At 43.1% G+C, this 22,180-nt stretch overlaps 1 protein-coding gene across 4 annotated transcripts in view; it reads right to left on the reverse strand.

The window, feature by feature from the left end:
- The window catches only part of dab1b (DAB adaptor protein 1b), an 87,238-nt gene that overhangs the window by 36,612 nt on the left and 28,446 nt on the right, over positions 1–22,180 (reverse strand). The window contains exon 3 of one of the 4 annotated variants that reach the window (XM_071491725.1): positions 7,961–8,039. The exons of 2 other annotated variants lie outside the window; for them this stretch is intronic. The gene's annotated coding sequence lies outside the window, so the exon portion shown is untranslated. Of the gene's footprint in view, positions 1–7,960; positions 8,319–22,180 lie in introns of those variants that run through there. One more of the 4 variants, XM_071491724.1, reaches the window with a different exon arrangement.

Here is a 22,180-nt window from a genome sequence, read left to right on the forward strand (position 1 = left end):
AAATCACAATATAGCCAAGTGCAATATCCAAATCGCAAGAGCTGGAATTTTTTTGATAAAGGTAAAATGTGTCACAACATAAGATAAATGAAGCATTGTAGTGATACAGAGATGCTCTACCCTATAACTCATGTTCTACAGAGAGACTGTCCTCCGTTTTGTTGTCTAGTGGCTGTAGTAATTATGACAGGAGCAAAGGGTAAAGTGCAGTGAAATAGTTTATAGAGCCACAAAGTCCTCGTCAGGAAGAGGTTGGGGTGGATGGATGGGTCAACAAAACACAGGAATATCAGTGTTCGATTCCCATGTGAAAGCAGCAGTTTACATTGTTTCTATTATCAATGACAGTTTGACAAAGTTAACCACGTTGTTATTATTGTAACCATGACAACAAAGACCGTATAATGTTGAGGGTTAGGGTTAGTACTATTTTAACCCATATCACGATCTTTTCCTAAACCTAACCAAGCCACGACCGTTTCTATAGTTACCACGGTCACAGAGGTAGGCACGCCACTCTTGGTACAGCCCACATGTTTATTATTGTCACTATGACCACCAAGGTCCGGTACACCTATGTTTCACAGGCTTGAAAAAAACAAGATCAATTACATCATCATCCCTTTTTTCACTGAAAATTAAAATAAAACGCAAAAATGACGACGGAAATTACGGCTGAAATCGTGAAATCGCAGTAGCAGTATCTGCCAAAATCTTAACAGTGAGATATTGAACTTTCCTGCCACCTTCTCCTCATCCTCTGTGTTGAATCTAGTACTAACAGTGACAACCTCCAGGCTTAATCCAATTCATTCTACACTTAGTAACCAGTACATTTTTACACATAACTCAGGTTAATGCAGGCTTACACAGAATTCCTGTAATAAATCTTACCTTCAGGATGATTATAATTTTCAGTTTTTGTTGAAACTGTATTAGAGAGGTTTTGATTCAACTTCATGGTCAGTTTTTAGCTCTTGAACTGTATTATGTCATTCCCACAAGTGGTTCTTTTTATGACTAAAAGGACATATTACTCTAAAATAACCATAAAGTTAAATCTAAGCATTTTCATTAAGGAGAGTTTACATTTGCGTTGGAGGGAATAAAGTTAAGCCGTCATTTAATGTTTGATTACTCAAAACTGTAAATGATTGAAACAGAGGGAATGCGCTGTGCACAGTGAGAAAAAACATGAATCAGGGGATATGAAATCACATGAGAATTGAGCCTGATAGCTCCTCTAGGCTGAGTTAAACATCTCAATTACCTCCAGGGGGTTGAAAAAGTACTGCAGTAAGGAGATGTGGCAGATACAATATTTAAATTGACTGTCAGTGGAGGGAAAAACCTTGCTAAGCTTATATTTGATTACATATTTTATAGAACACAAACACAAATGCACGGACAAATGCATCTCAGCTACTGTAGTGCCTGCTGCTGCTGCTGCCAGCCTGCCACACTATTATAATCGTCAGCCTCATGTGGAGCTGCTGTCCTGCCTGTGGGGAATAGGGTTGTAGAAGGGGCCGACAGGATGAAACCGAAGGACCTCACCACTCAGAGGTGATGAATGCTCTGCTGCTTATGGAGCCTCCTGCAGAGCATCTGTGAGAGCAGATGAATGGGGAGGAGAGGCTGATAAATTGGGTCACACGAACGTAGCGTTTCTGGGTAATGCGGTGAAAATGCTGGAGGAGTGCAGTTGGGTGGCTGCACGTGCCCACAACTGGGGCAGAGCTGCTCTAACCTGACTTGATTTCCTCTCTCTCTGGCTCCTGGCTTTGTTGAAAAGTTACACTTTTAATTTGCAAAAACATGCTTTGACCCCTAATTTCTTTAAAGCTACTTAAAATGGAAATGTAAATTTGTTTTTTTTAAATACTTTGCTTTGCTTTTATTCTTTCTAATAAAAATTATACTGACAAGTAGCAGATATGCACAAATTCTAGATTAATGCATACATTTATGCAAATGCAGATAAGTGATATTAGGCCTTCATATGATCAGAAATTTGCTACTAAACACTAAACATGTCTCTTAGTGTCTCTTATGTCAAAAATATATGTTAAAGTCATTTTGACTGTTTTGATATCCAGATCCGTTTCTGTTAGCATCCTGTTAGATGTTTTTGATGACTCATCCTGTACACATAAATTCATCCAGTCAAATAGGATTTGGGAAGCTTGGGATAAGCTATCCCATCATATACATATAAAACCGCTCTTGACCTGTTAGCTTGTGGGTCTTAGTAGCTGGCTATAATGATATCAAAGGTCAGAGGTGTATCGTTAAGGTCTAATTCATTAATTTCTCTCCAAGTTTTCGTGTAACAATTCAGCAGAGGGACGGATGGAGAGAAGCCAGAAGTCATCTGTAAAGGTCCATGTTCTCATGGACTCAAGATATCGAAGCCACTTTTTCACGATTCAATGACACATGACACCCCACACAAGCTGGTCTTTTAAGGGTGAAGGAATATCAGTGAAAGATAAAGCCCATTGGCAGCTTTTATATCAAATTAGAAGTATTGACCTTTAAAAATATAGAAGTGTCAATCATTAATGCATACATATGACATGTATGGGCAGCAGTGTATGGGCAGCATGTGCATCTGCCACATCACATCATATCACATTGGATAAGTACAGTTTGGTATGTTCATTGCCCTTCTTCTCTTTAGGACTGTTCGCTGCTCAAATCTAATTTCATTAATTTCAGGTTGTCGAATCACGAGATGTGGTGGTGGGTGCACAGACGATGGGGTGAGGGAGGCCCTTTACCTTGGCACACATAAGAAGACAAACTAGATTTGAGGGCGGATAGATCTTGTCGGCAGCACACGCTGCCTCTTGGCAAGCAAGGTAAAGTCGATATTGAGCGGGGCCTTTCTTAGCTCCTAAGATTTACAGTATCTGGAGCTCCACAGCCTCATACTTTAGTAGATGGATGAGTATTTCATACGGTGCCAACTGGCTCAAGATGAGTTGAGCTGAAGGTCATTGTGACTCATTTCCAGCTCAGAAGCTGGGTGGCTGGACACAGAGCTGCTAAATCTCTTCTTCTGACTTGTTTTAATAGTACAAAGAAGACGGCTCTGTGAAAGGGGCAGACTGACGCCCTGTGCTGGTACTGTACTGTACAACACTGATGCAGCACACATGTACATGTACAGACTGTACAGTGCCAAAGACGGTTGAGAGTACAGTAGTAGGGAGTGGGTACAGATTGCCATAGAACCTTGAGGCATATGGCAGGGCGCCCCATGCCTCCCAGCTAATTGAGTCCTAATGAATCATTGGTTTGGCATGCTACATGTCCCTTGTGATGGCTGGTGTCATTGATGCATTGAAGATGCCCAGTCCTCTGGAAGTGAAGTGGGCAGTGACGGCTGCTCCGGGTGAACATGGGAGGCAGGAGCTGACACTGCCGGCTTCACACTGAACACTTCACTCACTCACCAGATGTTACAGGCCAAGGCACAAGGATTACTCGCCACCAAGCTCCACACAATGGAAATAATTGTGTGATGGGCTGGCAATTCACTGCCCCATTTGATTCCAGTAACGTGCTCCATGGTGGTGAGGTCGCCGCCTGATTGTCAACTCAACAGGGTCAGTGCCATTAGGGACATAACGGTGGGAAAACATTTGAAGTCAATGATGCTTGACTGCTGTTTTTACAGAATTTACACACACATCTACAGTGAAGTGAATTCCATATGATTTGATGGAAACATTAAATCAGGCTTGGCTGCACTTTCCTCATTGTTTTCTCTCATTTCAACATGTAATTGAATCATACTAATTGAGCTGAACCTTGATAAGGTTTGACATTTTGTAAAGAGAATGGTCCAGTTTTACTTGCATATTGTCTAAATGAATATTAGACAGAATTTAATGAATTCATATTTAAAGCGATACAGAAAAAAAACAAATTATGAAAAAAAACTTTAGTTTAATGTGCATGATAACATCCACTATTATGTGGGGGCTGTATGCACTGAGCCAGACAAAATATATTAGAGAGGAAATGTTATTTTTTAAACATTTTCCAACACCGGTTTAGTATTTTGCATAACTGTCGATGTTGTTCGTGACTGTTGTTGTTTGTTTGTGTTTGTGTGGGATGATTTTTACCAGAGGATGTAAAAGCAGTACTTCAACATTTTGGGCATATGCTTATTCGCTTTCTCGCAGAGAGTTAGATGAGAAAATAGATAAAGCACTCAGAATGTTGCCCTAAATATGAAGCTGGAGCCAGCCGTGGGCTAGCTTAGCTTAGCATTAAGACTGGAAAAAGGGGGAAACAGCTAGCCTAAAACTGTCTGAAGATTAGAAAAAAATCTACCTGTCAGCACTTCTAAAGTTAATTAATTGAAGGGGCTATGTGTAAGTTTTCTCTGCCACTGAACATAATTTCCTGCTGGGAGCTTGTGGTGGTGATTCTTGCTTAACAAGAGCTTCGGCCATTGCTGCGTTTACAAGACAAAAAGTAATAATAATAATAATAATAATAATAATAACAACAACGATTTTATTATTATTATTATTATTATTATTGTTAACAATAATAATTATTATTATTATTGTCACTGAGAAAATAATAATAATAATAAATATTATTATTGTTAACAATAATAATAATAATAATAATAAAATCGTTGTTGTTGTTGTTGTTATTATTATTGTTAACAATATTATTGTTAACAATATTATTGTTAACAATAATAATAATAATAATAATAATACGCCCTCTGAGCAGCACTATATCTTCTAGGCAGATGGGAGGCTGCAGTGAGTCACTATTGGAAAGAGCCTAGATGGGCTAGCTGGTTAGCATGCTAACTTCAGTAAAAGAAAAGACACGATAGAGACAAGAGTTAACATTGATGTTGCTTTCCACCTCTGGAAGACTGGAGACATCTCCTGATGAGTAAAGTTTGATGCTGAACTCGCAACGTCTCTTCAGGACTGGTAAGTAAACATCTTATAATGCTAACGCTAGCTATGTAGCAATAGCAAGTCTTACGAATAGCTCCTTTGAGAATTTATATCTTGTTTGTTTAGTCTGTACAAAGACGTGACTGTAAAAATAACATGTGCTGAACAGTTTCTGTGCTGGGACCAGTTGAAAGACAACTGGCGGAGACTCCAGGAGGTTGTTGCAAAGAAAGAGAGTGCCACATAACCCCTGCAAGTGGTCGTTTTTACACTTTGGTTTTTTGTAAAGATCTTCTCATCTAACACTCTGCAAGAAAACAAATGTATTTCCCCACCTGTCAAACTATTCCTTTATACTTCCCATAGGAGAGATCTGAGTTCCTTTTCTTCAGCTACTCTCATGGCTTGTAGTTTGAGTCTTTGCTGCCGGCACATCTAGTTGCCACAACCCTCCCAATGCACTCTCAACTTCAGATGCACCTGTCATGTTGATTACATCCCCAGTGGAGTATGTGCATCACTCAGCATCCTGCAATGCACCACTATCTGAACAATCTGCCTCTTTTTGTTCAACTAAGGCCAACCAGGATCACCTCTGACCTGCCTCTGCCAGGGGCCACATCTTAATTAATGAATAGACTAGATGTGATAAGGCCATCGGCAAAATGAGAACTCAGACACAATCTTGCAAGCTCATTAAAACTACCTTTATAAAAGATTTAGGCCACTCCAGCAATCGTGTGTCTAATGTGGAGATGCTACATTAATGTAGTGTAACCTCTGTTCATTAGATGCATTATCTCAGAGCACTTGGGAAATCTTAGGGGAGTTCAAGTTGAGGTAATGCCACTGCAATATGAGAGGAAACAACAAATGTGATAATACAGTAGGCTTTCAGCAAGACAAAAGGCAAGAAGCAACACTACGGCAAGGATTTTCAAAGGAGTACAAAACAACTACTGGATGAAATGTTGTCCCTGCATTGTTGTAATTGTTTTGAGTTAACATGAAAAGGGAATATGCAAACAACGTTCAATATTTTATGATAATTGTAAAAGGGGAAAAAGGCATTATGGCCTTAATCGGATAAGATATAGCTCCCATATCCACGTGCTGCGTTCGCTGTCAGGAGCTAAATTAAGTGTCTTGATTCCACTGGGAGACCTAACAAAGAAGCCCTTACTGGAGAAGTTAATGCTCTCTAGTGTTTTGTGCAGCTCCATCTTAAGCCCCGCAACTCACACTGGGCTGCAGAGAACTGTCTTGGGATGACAACTGGAAATTGTACTGTATGTGTGTTAGTGTGTGCGTGTGCGTGCGTGTGTGTGTGTGTGCAACAAATGTGTCCTACAATCGAGCCAGTGAGTGCAGCTTAGGATCTGTTGCAGAACATCCTCTGTAAGGAGATTACTAAAGGCAGTTTGGCCGACTGGCAGAAGTCGCCAGTGAACTTTGGCACCAATGTCACAACACTAACCCACCAGGACACAACATTAGCATGACTTGTGATCATTTGAACCAACATGGATGTAGGTGAACCACATTATTTCACCAGCAGCCTGTTCTATAGCTGTTCGTTAGGAGCCGTAGAGAACGCCATTTCCCATGTAGGCCTGCTCTTGCATGAGCACTCAAGCAGAAAACATGGGGCATCATGATAGACATATGGTCCAATAGTGAATTGTGCATTTGAACTGGTAATATTGGCTCATATTCAGTTTCACCCTTGAGGGATTTGGCTTTTGAGAGGTTAAAAACACAGAAAAAACACAGATGAAAGTCAATTAGTAGCCTATTATGAAAACTTCTTAACGAATTGTTCAAGATTAGTCTTTTGTGGGTATTTTGCAAAGCATAACTCTTTTTTTATTACTTTAATTAAGAAAACACGACTCACAACGAAAAGATGAAATGACTCGTTACCATAAATATTTTTACAGTGCTGGATCCTGGTAGTTTAATTGGGTCTTTGAGGTTACATAGATTGTAAAATCAAAAACAATTACAAGCTATTAAAACTTTCACCCAAGTGTATTTCTGGCAAAAAAAAAACAAAAACAAAAAAAAAACAGGACCACTGGCCGCTCCAATGCAACCATTTCTACTCAGGAGAATCCAAAAATGGGCGCAACTACACACCATGTCGCAGATTAGACGAGCCCCACGCCCAGATGCTTCCACCATCCCCACAATTTCATCCCCGCAATGACCCACGAACTCGAGCCAGCCCCAGAGGACCCGTGTACAGGCCTGTTCACAGGTTTGAGGCAGACTTTGGCTCAGCGCTGCCGGTCAGACCGGCGCCGCCGCGCTGCGCTGCGCGCTCCCATCCAAGCGACCCTCCACAGGTACTCAGCCCCCGGTGCAGCCGGCTGAGCCTTTTCTAACCGTTTCTGCACAGAAATCAATACATGTATCAACAGATGCGTCATCGTTCACTCATTCACTCAGCATCAGAGCGGGTTAAAGCGCAGCGGTTTGAAGATGATTTACTGCTGTTGCAGCAGGACATCTCTTCATTTGAATATTTGGGGAGGGAGGGGGCACAGACGTGGTGGAAAAAGCTTCTAGTCTTTTTCTTACAATTGCATCTTATGATGGCATCCTGCAAAGCAACATGACCCACAGCCTACATGTAGGTTACGCATCGAAATCATTTCAAAACGACATGTCCATCCCCAATTTGTGCGCAATTCAATATGGGACAGCAGGTTATTTGACAGGCGACCGGCGTTTGCTCTTTAAAGGACTCCACGTTCAAATCCACCAAAGCACCATCGATGATCTCTCCCACAGGCTCATTTCTGATCCTATGTGTTTCATTTTGTTACATATGTGACAGTGTCTGCCTCAGTCATCCACAGCGGACTGTTCCGCAACCCATTTTCATTCAGCGGCCAACGCATCCTATCCATAAATCTTGACATGTCGCTGAGCTGCCTCGCATCTTCAAACAGCTCTACAGTTTAACAAAAAAAAAAAAAAAAAAACACACTCGCAACTGAGATGGCACTCACCTTTTCTCAGCGGATGCTTTTCTTGAGTGTCCCATTTATGCGTTTTAATCCACATCTGTGTCCCCTTCATTTGAGCGCTCTATTTCCCCCCAGTGCCAGAGAGAGAAAGAGAGAGGGAGAGAGCGTGTTTAAGAAAATCCATTTGTTAATTCCATTTGCCGGACACACAAGGTGAAATCACATTGCCTCTGCTTGTTACATGTTCAAAATTTTTCCTTAATTCTAACATCCCATGAAGCTCTATCTTCTTCTTTTTTTCCTTCTCTCCAGCACTGAAGTTGCCTGGTTACCCCCGTTTCTCATTCAAGGAGGCTGAAGCGCTGCATACAGCGGCCAATCATAGCAGCAGCCGGAGAGATTAACTATTTCTTGGCTCCACTATTCTAGTTTCAGGCTAAAATGAGGAGAGTGGGCGGGGAAACTGGGCCCCCGGTGACAGAAAAAAAAAATTAAAATGCACAGAGAATAATGTAGAGAGAGGGGATCCGTTAGAGGGAGAATGTGTGGAGGGGGGAGGGGACGGAGGGGATTAAACATTTTCGAAAAATAAAGGATTGGGGAGAGGAGGAGGGACCAGTTGCCACTTCTCGCAACAACAAAGATGTAAGTGAATGATATTCCAGCCTTGCAGGGTGTTATGCAGCCTCTCTTCCCCCTCAGTGGTCAGTCTTTAAGGAGCAGAGATCCGTCTCATTTCTGAAATCCCCAAAAAGCAATCCATCAGAGTAATTGATCACCCCCTCCCCCCCCCTTTAACCAGCCACCCATCAAGCCAAGGCTCTCCCTCCCTCCTCCCGCTTCTTCCCTCTCGCCCCCTGTCCCACTCCAGTCGCCTCATCATAGGCTGTATTGATTTCAATTTCCCCCTGCAGCCGGGGTGAAAGGTGTAGGGGAGAGAGCCAGCTTCAATCATTCCTACACGGCACGTGGGGGCATAATGACCCCCCACCTTCACGCTCTGCCACTGAGGGGGGCTACTACATCCAGGTCAAGCCCCTCCAACACAAACACTCTCATACACACACACACCTATAAGACAGCCTTGGCCTGTGTGACTGGCTGCGGCCCGCTCACCCTGGTGGTTTCAGACAGGCCTCCACAGGGTGCCATGCAGAAGTGCTGGTGCATTATGGGGGAACAGTGGGGGGTCGTGACAGGGGGACAACAAGCTTCTCATGCTTTTGGGGGCGTGTCTGGGACCATGCACAAGACTGTCTGGGTCTCATTCCAGCAGATAATAGTGAGCATGAAATATTTTCTGTTATGTCTCATATGTCAAGCTTTTCCTACGCTCAGCACCACGGTGGCAGAAAGACGTCAGTCACATCTGATCCAGTGTTGGGAGCAGAAGGAGTTCACACGTCATAAAAAAGTTTTTTTTTTTCTTGTTGTTGTGTTGCTGCCTCTGAGTGTGATTGATGTATTGCTGGCTTCACTGTATCACACAGATTACACATGAAAACAACAGGGCTGGGGTCCCCCCTCCCCCACTGCCGGACAGGAGATGTGTGTGTGTACATGGGTGTAAAGTTGTGTATGTAACACACACACACACACACACACACACACACACACACACAAACTCCCGCACATACACTTAGCAGCTGATTGACGTGAAGCTCTTGGCTGGAGCAAAGCTTAATCCCGCTGCTTTCACAGATGGACTCAGTCTTTCTCTTTTTGTCTGGTGTTACCAGCAGTGACAGTGGCATGTTATACATTTACACACACACATACATACACACACACACACACACACACACACACACACACACACACACACAGTACAGTAGCATGTACTTTTGTTTACAGTGGAGGGAGGCTGCTGTGTGGGTTTTAATCCCCTCTGTAACCCGCCCTCCCTTTAGCAGCCACCCCTGCTACCTTACACAGACACACACACACACACACAAACACACGCACACAGGCATCTATTCTTTGGTCATTAAAAAAACAAAGGAGGTCAGTGTCAGCACTGGAATCAGGCAGCTGTGTCCTGTGAGGCGAGAGTTAATCCTCGTTTCCAAGGCCCACAGACAAAAAGAAGCCTTGCAGATGAAATGTGTCATGAGTTACACATGAACACATCGCTCTTGTGTCACCTTGTTAGTCCATCCATGCTGCTTCCCAATAATAGGGAGCGTTTGTTGTTGTTCAGTCTCTCATCCCTTCATAGGCTGCTGCAGTGTATTATTAGCATGAATCAAGAGGAGAAAGATTCGACTTTTCTCCCCCTCCCCTAATCGTATTCCACTTCTGGAAAGGCTTTGATTTCCATGTAGATGGAGCTGCGATGATAACGACGGGGAACTGCCCCGAAGAAATGAGGCAGAGCGATAAGATAAGGCGAGCAGATCCCCATCCAGACAAAAAAGACAAAGAGGAGAGTCATCACCCCACATGGCGCTTAATCTCCATTCAATCCAGAGATTAGCGCAGTCAAAATCCACATCGCCACAACCCAGCGGATGATTAGTCATCTCCCAGAGGAGAGGTGGTTAACTGGTGGCCCCTCCGCAAAACCTGGGAGTGAAACATGATGAATAACTAGTTCCTGGTTACAATGGCAGAGGAGTTGTTTGGGATCACAACATGTGCTTAAAACATGCATGCACACACACACACACACACACACACACACACACACACACACACACACACACACACACACATGCACTGATTGCTGATTTGCCAGTGTTTCCTGCTCCTCAGAGGGTCTGCAGCTCACTGAAGACTTGACCACTGACTGGAACATTCAGCTGTATTCTTGACACAAGTAAACAGTCACGCAATGAGGAGAGGGGACTGTTTGCTCAGCCTACTTAGGCTTCTATGCTAATGGACTGCTGTAAGCAAATCGTTTTGTCATAGCAGCGTGAGTGATTAGTATTCAGAGAGGCATGGCATGGAGAAGCCTGACATCGATAAATGTCGTGTGACCCTTGACCCTGACTGCTCCGACCGCTGAAAAGTTCCCCTCCTTTTATCAGTCTCACCCCAGGCCGCTTAATTTCCTGTAGCACGGCTAATCATAATGTACTGAGACACCGGGAGGTCTGGAGGCCGTACGCCTGAGGGGACAAAGCCAGAGCACCTGTGGTAAAGCAGTACACACATTATTTTTATTAAGGAAATAAGCAAGTTACTCAACCTAAAGGCCACATGTAGATCTTTCACTCAGGAGAATGTATTCTCACAAAATTTAAAGACACAAGCAGTGTTACAGCGAAAAGGTTCATAATCCTAAAACTGCATTTAAGCTGGAAAAGGTGAGTAAGGTAGGTTGGAAAATATCAAACCACTAGGTCCATTAATAAGTTGTTCTGGAGCTTTCGATCGTATCGTACAATCCTCCTCTTTGTATCACACAATCTTCCTCGGCAGATGGAGTTGTCCTGCTGTTGTGGACTTGTGGATACAACACATTTGTTACTGAATGAACCTTGTTTTGCTAAATGTTGTCAGTATTTTTATATTAACAAGACCAGGTCAAAACCTAGTATATGGAATGGACCATGCCATATTTGCATTCTGCCTAATGACCACTGTGTTCAGTCCTGTATCTGACTGTTTCGCTCCTAGTATCTCAGCCGATTCTCCAATAATTTTCTGAACAATTTTCTGTTGTCTGAGAAGGGAACAAGTCTGAAATAGTGACCGAAACATGGCACATTAAGACAACGTGTTAGGGGCGCCTTGGTGGCGCACCTGTTCAAGCATGTACCATTAAGGCTTAGTCCTAACCGCAGCAGCCCGGGGTTCGAGTGCGACCCGTGGCCCTTTGCTGCATGTCATCTCCTCTCTCTCTCTCTCCCCAACTTTCCTGTCTCTCTCTCACTCTACCTATAAATGAAGGCATAAAAAGCCAGAAAGACAAGATGTTAACCAACCATTTCCACGCTGCTGTTCTGCTGCTAAAATCCTGATTTTGTAACCACAACATCATCTGACAAAATCACCAACCACATAAGTTAAAGACACAACTGCCCTGTGATTTTGGCGATATTTACTTGCTAAACGATCACTCAGATACGTCAGGTGCTGTATGGACAGCATAGGGAGGTGTGTCTGTGTCTGGGAAATACTGAAGCTCTCTTCCACAGAGAGTTGCTAAGGTTTGTCCAAAAAGTTTCTAAATTTGTCACTAGGTGCTTTTTTGAAATAAAGTCACTCAAGTTGAGAAAAACGACGAATGCGCTAAGTTTGCAAAACTGTTTGTTTGTACCATTTTGAAAAAGCAAAGACCAATGGGAAAACTCCAACACTCTGCCAGCCAACCAATGGTGTAACTTTATCATTCAGTCATGTGGCATTCTGATGATCACTGGTGTAACTGGTGGCCCAGTCAATAATAGATCAAATGTGTAGAGTAAAACTAAAAGTGGCCACTTGCAATGACAAACCCAAGGAAAATTATCACCAACTCTGCAGTTTCTCTCAGTTTCTACAGATCATTTTAGTGTCTTTCAGCTCATTGTTTTGGTTTTCTGCCCTGTTTTCTGTTTTGCTTCAGTCTGACTGCTCTCATCATTGTTCTGTCTAGTTGCAACAAGACACAAGACTGCTGAAAGAAAATAAATCCCACTGTATGCCACCTGCTGAGCCCAAAACAGCAGACAGACAAAATTAGCAGTTAGAGAGTGAGATTGTTCCCTCTGGAAGAACAAGAGTAAATATTGGACTAATTTTTTATCAGGTGAATGCAAACATGCCTCGGATGAATGCTAATGTTACTGTGTCTGCTGGATTGTGTAAAAAGGCAGCTGTCGTGTTTACAGCCTCTTCTAATAGCCAGAGTGGTCAGACGAATGAATGAATACTGCTATAAGCGACACCTTGAAGGAGGAGGAGTAGTACTGTTAGCTCTTCTTTTTCCCCACTCAGGATCGATGCAGTCACACTGCTATAACACACGTGCCGTGCTGATGCTAATTGGGGTTTGACAATGTGCCTGTGTATTGTGTCACATGTTTAGCTTTGTTGTGCTTTTGCATTCATTGTTGTGACTTGTCTGAAGTTGAAAGCCTCAACACCAGCTCATTAATCTCATGTAACCAGACCAGCTGTCTTGTCAAGCTCACAGAGGTCTGGAGAAAGTCGAATGAATGGAGATCCTGAAGCAACCACTCGACTGAATTTGAAAATACTCATTTGTGACAATGATACAATTACTTAGTTCTCTATTTGGGTAGAAACAAGGTCTGTGTGCAGTAGTTTTATTGGTTTGAAGTGTAACCAGGCTTTTGTGCCCTCTAAATAACCTTGGGTTTCTTCAATATGTATGAATGTCAAACAGTAGTTCAGGTCTATGACAAAATCTTGGAAATCATCTCAGACCAGTCTAAACCATGTGTATGCTGTACTACATGGCAACTACAGGTTAAATTTTGGGTAATTAACAGGTTAAAATCATCCATCGTACAGCATGAAATCACTCACTCTAATTACATGGTGGATACATATGGTTGAAGCTTTAGCTCAAGGTGTGAGGATTTATTAGCTGCTGATATTAAAAGACAAGAACAGGAAATAAAGCAGATGGACAATGACAGGTGCCAGTTTGCATTTTGGGAGGGAAAATGCAGTGGATTTATACCCATCTGCTGAACTTGCATTCTCAGTTAGAAGCACTAACACAATGTGGTTACATTGCATCTGTGCAGTATTTGGACACAGAACAGTGTACAGATATCTAATGCCAATTATTTGGCATCTGAACATCTTGATTATTGTCTGCTTTAGAAACCGTGGGCTGTTCGCATCTTTTTTGTTCCTGCATTTACACCATATTCTTATGGATAGATGAGCAGACATACATAGTTTCAAATATTAAACAATCATGTGAGATTGTTTGTCCTGTGGCAGTGGACCATAGACATTGTAGATGTTGTATGTAACCATAGAAACTATATGGCGATAACCCTCTACAAAGTGGTAAACAGACCAACACATCAATCTCCCAGTGATGTAAGTCTCCACTACTCATGAAGAAGTGAAAACAGTGAGATGGCCCTCTCTTTGCCCAATCAGCAACTCTGAGCACACAGCAGCTTCTTCGGGTTACCATGGAAACATGCAAGACCTCATTTATGTCCGGTACATCAAAGAGGCCCTTTATTTTAGAGAGTGTGCAAGGTATTTAGAAATCCCATCACACACACACACATACACACACACACACTTCAGAGGACATTACATTGACTTACATTAATTTCTACTAGCTAAACCTTGCCTAAACCTAACCTTAGCCTGACCTTAATCAAACCCTTACCTTTAAAACGTCACCCGAAAATTGAATGATTTACCTTATTAGGACTTTTTATCCCCATGTGAAAGACAAGTCCCCATAATGTGACTGAGATTTGGGTCCCCACAACATGCCTTATACCTGGATCACACACACACACACACACATACACACATACATGCATACAAGCATGTATTGTATGGGATCTTTCCACCCACACATGACAGCGATCAAATTGTCACAGGGCCCAATGACAAAGACATCGTGACAGTATGTGATTTATTGTGTCAGAAGAGAAAGTAAAAGAGGGTAATTGAGGGGTAAGTGGAGGAAATAAAGTTTGCAGGTGTCAGCGTAACTTTGTCTCCCATCACAAGACTATGATGAATTTATTCATGGGTGGGTGATGCTGCCAAGTCAAGGACAAACACCATATAATTACCCCATAAATTTAGGAAGTGATTAATTCCAAATTCCAGCTATTTAATTAAAATATGCAAATAGACAGCCATCACTGTAACATGCAACACACTTAGCAGAGTAACAAAGTTTGATGGGGGTTCAGTCAGGATGGTTCGGGATGTTAGCTGCCTATAATAGAGGCATCGGACCACACACACATACACTCTCACACACACATACGCTCACACACACACACACACACTCACACACTACATCTGTCTCCATCGCACATTTGCACCATTGCGCATCACTGATTTACTGAGCACATTTAAGTCCAACAGTGGTGACTCAAGCAAGCTGACTCCTTCAAAGCAGAAGAAGAGTTGAAGAGCCATTACAGATATAATTGGATTTCATTTCAACCATGTGGAGGAAAAAAGACTTGTCACCACCCTGGAGAAAATGGAGCCAAAATACAATCACTGCATTTACTGCACTGCATACAGGGGGTGTGTTTGTGTGTGTGTGTGTGTGCGTTTCTGTGTGTTTGTCAGTGAGTCATGTGGGTGTGTGCTGCACATTTCAGTGCATAAAATCCCAAGACACATACACAAGTGTCAAATGAATCCAGAGAGAGAGAGAGAGACGGGCTTCCCTGGTGCTCTTTAAAGCGATCCATCAGAGAAGGACAAACTGCAGACAGTAAACGCAGGGCAGGGGGGAGCCTCGGCTTCAGCTGTGCCTCTCCACTTTCAGAAATTAGTCCTCCACATTTTGTGTCGTGTCTGTCACTGCGGCACAGTAAAACTGTCCATCTTGAGAAGACCTTTAGTCCTTGGAGCCCCAAATAGACAAAAAATGGTTTCAGAAATGCACTTACAGATGACGACAGTGTGAAAAAGATAGAGGCATGGTGTCAGTAAACTAGAGGTAGTGCTAGCTAGCTAACTTTGTCAGCATATACTTACCAGCTAAAATACTTGCATGCTGGGAGAGGAAGAAGAACAGAAGTTCCCATTATTCCAGTTTGGGATTGTTCATACATTATTCTAGCCTTTTGTTAGCTTTGTAGTCATATGAAATAGAGCCAAAATTAGCTACTTATGTTATTCTATGTATTTGTACTTATTCATTAACACATACAACCAGATATAGACGAGACAGTGTATAGCTCCTGTGAAATCAGTTGAATGAAAAGACTGGTGCTCAGTGTGTTCAGCCACTAGTGTTTTTGGGTAAGCCAGAAAGCCACACAGTCCTGTCAATGGTTCCACCGACACCGCACACACAAAAGTTTCAATTAATTTCATCAGCTGATTGGAGGTAAAGAAAAAATGTGACAAATTGGTGTGCTCAACTCAAGTGTCTTCAAAGTATAATGTGTTCTGACTCAAAAGGCACAGGAATTGCAAAAATAAATAAATGAATAAAGCCGAGGAAAAATAACAACAACAAATCATAAGAAGAAATGAATTATTTGTTATGATTTGTTATACACATAGATACCAGTCAGGTATTCATATTCTCTATGGAGGTTTCGCATATGATGTGTTTACATACATACATGTAGTTTATATTTTTTTTAATGTTCACTTATGTGGTTGTGACAATAACATAATATGATATATTTGTTATTATTTTTTCTTACTGATGTTTTTCTTCTTAATATTTGTCTTTTGACTTTGATTCATCCCGCCTGACACTGGCAGGTCTCTGGCTGCTGTTTGATGAGGGTCATGTGTCTCAGAAACACTGAAGGAAGCCTGTGGAGTTGAAACACATCTGTTTCTGTCTGCTGCTGTGCTTTCACCTATTAAAGTGTTAAACAGGTGAGTAGTGACAATATTTTTTGCAAAGGAAAAATATAAAACTTGACACATGTTTCATTTAACATCATTTAACTAACAATGTTATTTGTCTGTGTGGTCATTATGTGTTGACTCGTCTGGTAACCTTTTTGTCACTGTCACGGTTCCATATCAGTTCAGTTTGGTTGGAGTTGTAAAAAAAAAAACTACTTAAGCAAGTGAAAAACAAAATGTTTGTCTTGACATTAATGCAGTAATCATCTGCCATACTTTAAGACATAAACATTTTTGAAACAGGTGAACAAGCCTTATAAACAAGTCTTACTGCTTGTCATATGCATTTACTTTAAAAGGGAAAGCGAGATGTTAAGACTCAATCCCAGATAAATGATGTGCTGAGATGGGAATACTTTGCAGTGGGGCACCCAGATGGAGCTCGTCTTTTAGGGGCGCGTCAGAAAAGTGGAGCTCCGCACAGAGAGCCGAAGCGAGGGAGGAGGGAGACGGGGAGCATTTGATTTTCCATCAGGAGCATCCAAAGGCCTTCAGACCTCCCCTTCACAGCCCTGACAGGCACAGCTACATACACACCCTCACATCATCACAGTCCTGTGCACATGCAGACAGATGGGTGCAGCTGCTGCACACCTCTCTGTGTCTAACTTACATATATATTTAACCACCCACACATACTTTAAATCGAGGCACGCTGTCACACACACGCACACGCAGGCTTTCCCACTCTCAGCTCCACGTGTGCAGGGCCGCCTCGAGATATTCACTGGAGATTTCAGGGAGTTGAACTGGTGCAGGTCCCAGATTGGAGGCTTTGATCGTCATGCAGGAGTCAGTTCACCGGTGTGTTCACTGTGGGTTATTTAGGAGTTGGAGGCTGCTTTGGACAAACACACACCACTACAGAGGCTGCTGCATTGACATCTGGAGTCTGAGTTTGCCTCTCCTCCCACCATATCCTCATCTCCATCCTAAATGTGCCAACCTATTGTTTAGAGAGTTTTTATCTGGCAGAATATGAATTCTGACAATACACAGAAATGATAATAAGGCTCCTCTTCTGATATTTTGAGGCTCTGACCCAGTTTTGATTTGTTCCACGGGGGGCGTTGCGATACATCACTTCAGAACACAACTCTAAATCCTAATGAAGGCTGAATCTGCTGTATAATTGCACCAGAAACTTTCACAGCACAAACAAACCATGTTTGAAGATGGATAGCTGAATCTCATTTGAGACTGCCAGGATGACATTCACAACCTACTTGGACTGGAAACACAAGGATTGTATGTATATGAGGAATCAGCCAGACTTAGAGAGATGCTACATGTGTGTTGTTTGAAGGAGGAGGAGAGAGACAGGATCAGTGAGCAGTGAGTGACAGAAGGAGAGACAAAGGCAGAAGACCAGGAGAGTATAAATGAGAAATAGATAAAGAGAAAGGGCCAGATGGAGGTTTGAATATTCTGCTAACTTCCATCCCTCCACACGTACTGTAGTGTGACACGCGGCTGTCGCCATAACTCGTCCGATGGAGGATGAGGCAGAAGTGTAATGGTGTGGGAGAAGAACTCAAATGTCAGTCAGTAACAGCAGCCTGTTATATTAATCACAGTCAGAGGCCTCCTTAAGACTCCAACATCCTTGGGGAGGAGTGTCATAAAAAATAACGCAGCAAAGAGAACTGTGTAGCAATGCAGCATGAAAAATGCCCTGCATCTGCAGTGACTCAGCCAGTGAATCCAAGGTAAAGAGGAATATGTTTGCCCTCTCTCTTTCTCCTCTCATCTCTGTGCTTTCTCTCTCTCTCCTGCTGTCTGTCTCTCTGTCTCGCCCTCCACACACGCTTCGGTTCATAGGCTCCTCTCCACACACACACACACACACACACACATACACACACACACTGGAAAAAAAAAAAGGAGAAAAGACAGAAAGGGAGACTCTTGCTGTAGCACATTATCAGGGCCTGCTTACATTCATCAGGTTCTGTGTGCATATGATTCCAGTCATTATCCTCAAATAGACATATGAATTCATACATGCTTTCTCAAACAATCACCCCTGTCTTCCCTTTTCTAAATCAAACAGCAGATGCGGGCTTTTTCTTCTTCTCTCCCCCCTGGTCGGCTAATCTGTTAATTCTACATTCCCTGGGTGAGACAGACAATAAGGACGGTGGGTTTCAACGTTAAAAACCCGCGGCTATGGGCTCTACACGTTGAGACTGTCTATTGTTACAGGGCTTTCTAATGTAAATAAGCTGTGTAAACAACAATCACTACATGCTACTGTCCTAGATAGATACTACTGTGCACTGCAACACCATTAAGCATAAAGACACATTTATGCATGACTGAGTACACTCACATTCATACTTTGCAGTAGAGCGTGGTGAGGCCGTGGACAGCACATGCATAAACAAGCAGGAACTCTCATTTAGACTAATAACAAGTACCCGATGAGGAATACAGCCAGTGTGGGTCAAGCAGGCTTTTGATTCTGTAACACACTGCTGCACAATATTTCCACAATAAAAGCCACCACTTCTTCAGTTTGATGTAGAAGTTTGTAAAAAATGCTCAGCAAAGGTGTGTGTGACTAAATCCTAGTATTTATAAAACCACTCAGAGGTGATGAGCAGTGAATGGGATCGTATCACCACGTCTTCCTCTTTGCCGAGGCAGTTTGCAGGTTTATTTGCAGAATTTATTGCCTTTGCGTGACTGCACCCCTCGCCGTGATAAGTTTGCTGATTTCGTTTTCGAACAGATGCACTTGTAATTCCAGCACCGACTCCTTATTTGTTGTAATGAGAGTCCATGTAGACACTATGGATTTGTCTTTTAAAGATTAGATTTAAAGGTTACGGAAATGGTTTTGAATATCATCCTGTTTATGGCCACATTTGGGGATATGAGTTTATGTTAAACACTAAGACCCAGTTATTTATATTCCTGTAAAGATGATTCTGATATTACCCAGGCCCCTTGGAGGAGTTGAGTACAAGTACAAAGTTGCGAATGAAACCACTTTGGTTTCTAGCTTCCTGGTCTTTGGTCCCTTTAGTGCTGGAGGTCACCTCTTCACCTGATCACCAGTGACTGGATGACAGGAGTGACAAGGAAAGAGTCAATTCACCTCATCAGACTTACACTTTCATTTCAGAATGCAGGTCATCATTACATCATCATTTACTACCATAGTTTTTGTTTTACTGGGTGACTATTGCATAACTTGAGTTGAGGACACACAATGATCACAAATCCTGATCAGGTGTTTATATGTTTCAGTGTCAGAATAGCCACTGTTGGAAGGAGCTACTCAGACCCTCGGAGTGATAGTTTGGGTTCTTTGACATGAGGTTGTGTGAGGTAGTCAGTGTGTTACCTAAAAAAAAAAAAAAATTTGTTGATGAAGACCATGTTATATGGTTAAAAGCTCTGGAAAAAGCTAGTAAGTGGACCCTTGTTTTTTTTTATTTTTTATTAATTTTTTAAAAGATCTTGGTTACATTTAACTGTTTGCTTGCATTTCAGTGATTGTATTTCCAGAGGCACCGTCTAACTGGGCCTAACTGACGTGGCTCAGTGGGACAGTGTATGTGCATATGCACACATTCAAACTAATGCCAGTAATCCTGATCTAGAAAAACATATTTCCCTTGCACTGACATATTGATGCATTTGCTGACACAAAAATAAATCCACAGTCATGTACTTGTCACACACATAAAAACACATGCAGGCAAGTCAGAGAGAGAGAGAGAGAGAGAGAGAGAGAGAGAGAGAGAGAGAGAGAGAGAGAGAGAGAGAGCATGACAGCCTCTGCTGTGGCCTCACTCATCCGTGCCCTGCTCCGATGCAGATGTGCTCTCTACCTCGTTAACCTCAACCAATGAGAGATGCCCGCGCGCAGCTGTGCAGCCGACATGCCGCTCTGCCTCACCAGACTGCGGCGCTGGCACGAGGAACCCACTGGCACCAAGTCAACACATACTCACACGCTTGGACACATGTACATACACATACAGTACACGCTAGCATACACACACTAGCACATACACACACACACACACACACACACACACTCTAACACTGCTGTGTCTGCACACGACTGGAGAGTGCTCAGACATGACTCTGTACAGGATCCACCTCTGCTCCGGCTCGGAGCATCGCCCTGCACACTGTGCTGGCACGTTCTACACGCAGTCACCTTGTTCAAGGCCAGAAATAAATAGGTTATTCATTGACAGGGGCGGGTTTCCTGACTACATTCAATTACACTTTGCGAGGGGCTTGCACAAATTTATATCTGTTCCTATAATATTCACAGCAGCTCTGCATCCTGCAGGGCTGCAACTTCCACTACCACCCCATTAACAGTAACCATAGCAACTACTTTGGACAACCGGGGCTTTGAGGGGAGGGAGGTCAAGGGTTGAGTACTGTTCAGTGGAGAAATCAAATCTGCTCTTTGCCTAGACAGAAGCTCTGAAGACTGATGTCCAGCAGGAGTCTGTGGAGCGAGCTGCTCTGACCCGCGCTAAAATCTGCTGCCCATGCCGACTGTGACTGAGCTGCTATCTGACTGATCCAGAGGCTCTCCTGTCTGCTGAATCAAGATGTTTTTATCTGCCTGCGTGAATGCCCCGAAACATCAGAGGATCTGAAATGTTGGATTTATTCCAGGGTACTCTCGGTCAATCAGTTTGCAATCTGGTGATTTGTCTCTTTTTTGCCTTTTTCTCCTTCACATCAGAAGCGAGCCCACAGGTGGTCGCTTACTTTCCCGTAGTCATGGCAACTGCCCACGGAAAGCCAAGAGTGTCTGGTAGAGAAGAAAAAAGAAAAAGCCTTTCACTTACCTTTAGAGGGGCAGCTCCTTGGATGAGCGTGGGCGGTTTTTCCTTTGCTTACTGTGTTTCAGGCTCTGACTTGTTAGAATTAACCAGAACAAAGTTGACACTGTACTGGGGGGGGGGGCAGTCAGCCCAGGTGGGCAACATTCATTCCCCTCAAGGCCAGTCCACAGATGGGCTGTGCCAAGAGGGGGTGAGTTGTGGGGGTGGAGGGAACTGGGCACAGTCCTGGCACGGAGGAGCTGAGCCATCTGCCTGTCAGGGCTCCTCCATTTCAGACTCCTGCTCTGGCTCTCCGCTGTTCCCACCACAGATGGACAGCCTTCAGAAAGGTGTTAGTCATGCCTGGGCTCCATCACAGTGACACTACAAGGGCTGCACAGCCTGGCTATCACTAAAGCAAAGGCTGAGCGAAGAAAGGAGGATGAAGGAAGAGTGCAGGAGTGAATCTGTTGTATATTTGAACAGGCTGAAAGGGGTTGAGGCTCAGAGCTGGGCTCTGTCAAAAACTGATATTTGCACACAACATTAAGTAAACGCTGTGTGGATACCAGATATTAAATGTTACAGCCCACAGCCCCTCATTCTACAACCAGCGCACCCACACAGCACCACCACCTCTCCCTGTTCTCCCTTTTGTCCTCCTTTTCCTGCTCTTACCACCCCTGCCTTCCTGTGTCATTTTCCTTTACACCTCTCTCTCTCTCTCTCTCTATCATGTATTCCCACGTAAGCACTCATAAATGTATTGTTTGAAAACACATGTGCACTTTCATTTTCTCACCTATGTTCCCTCTCCCTTTCTTTTTGGCTGTCCTTGAAGCCTTCTATCCATCCACCTCTTTTTATCCTCACCTTTCCTCTGTCACATCATTTCTTTTTGACC

Source organism: Trachinotus anak, unplaced genomic scaffold, assembly GCF_046630095.1.
Source record: "Trachinotus anak isolate AG129_WGS33_773 ecotype Australia unplaced genomic scaffold, CSIRO_AGI_Tana_v1 ptg000012l, whole genome shotgun sequence".
In the NCBI taxonomy this organism is placed as follows: Eukaryota; Metazoa; Chordata; class Actinopteri; order Carangiformes; family Carangidae; genus Trachinotus; species Trachinotus anak.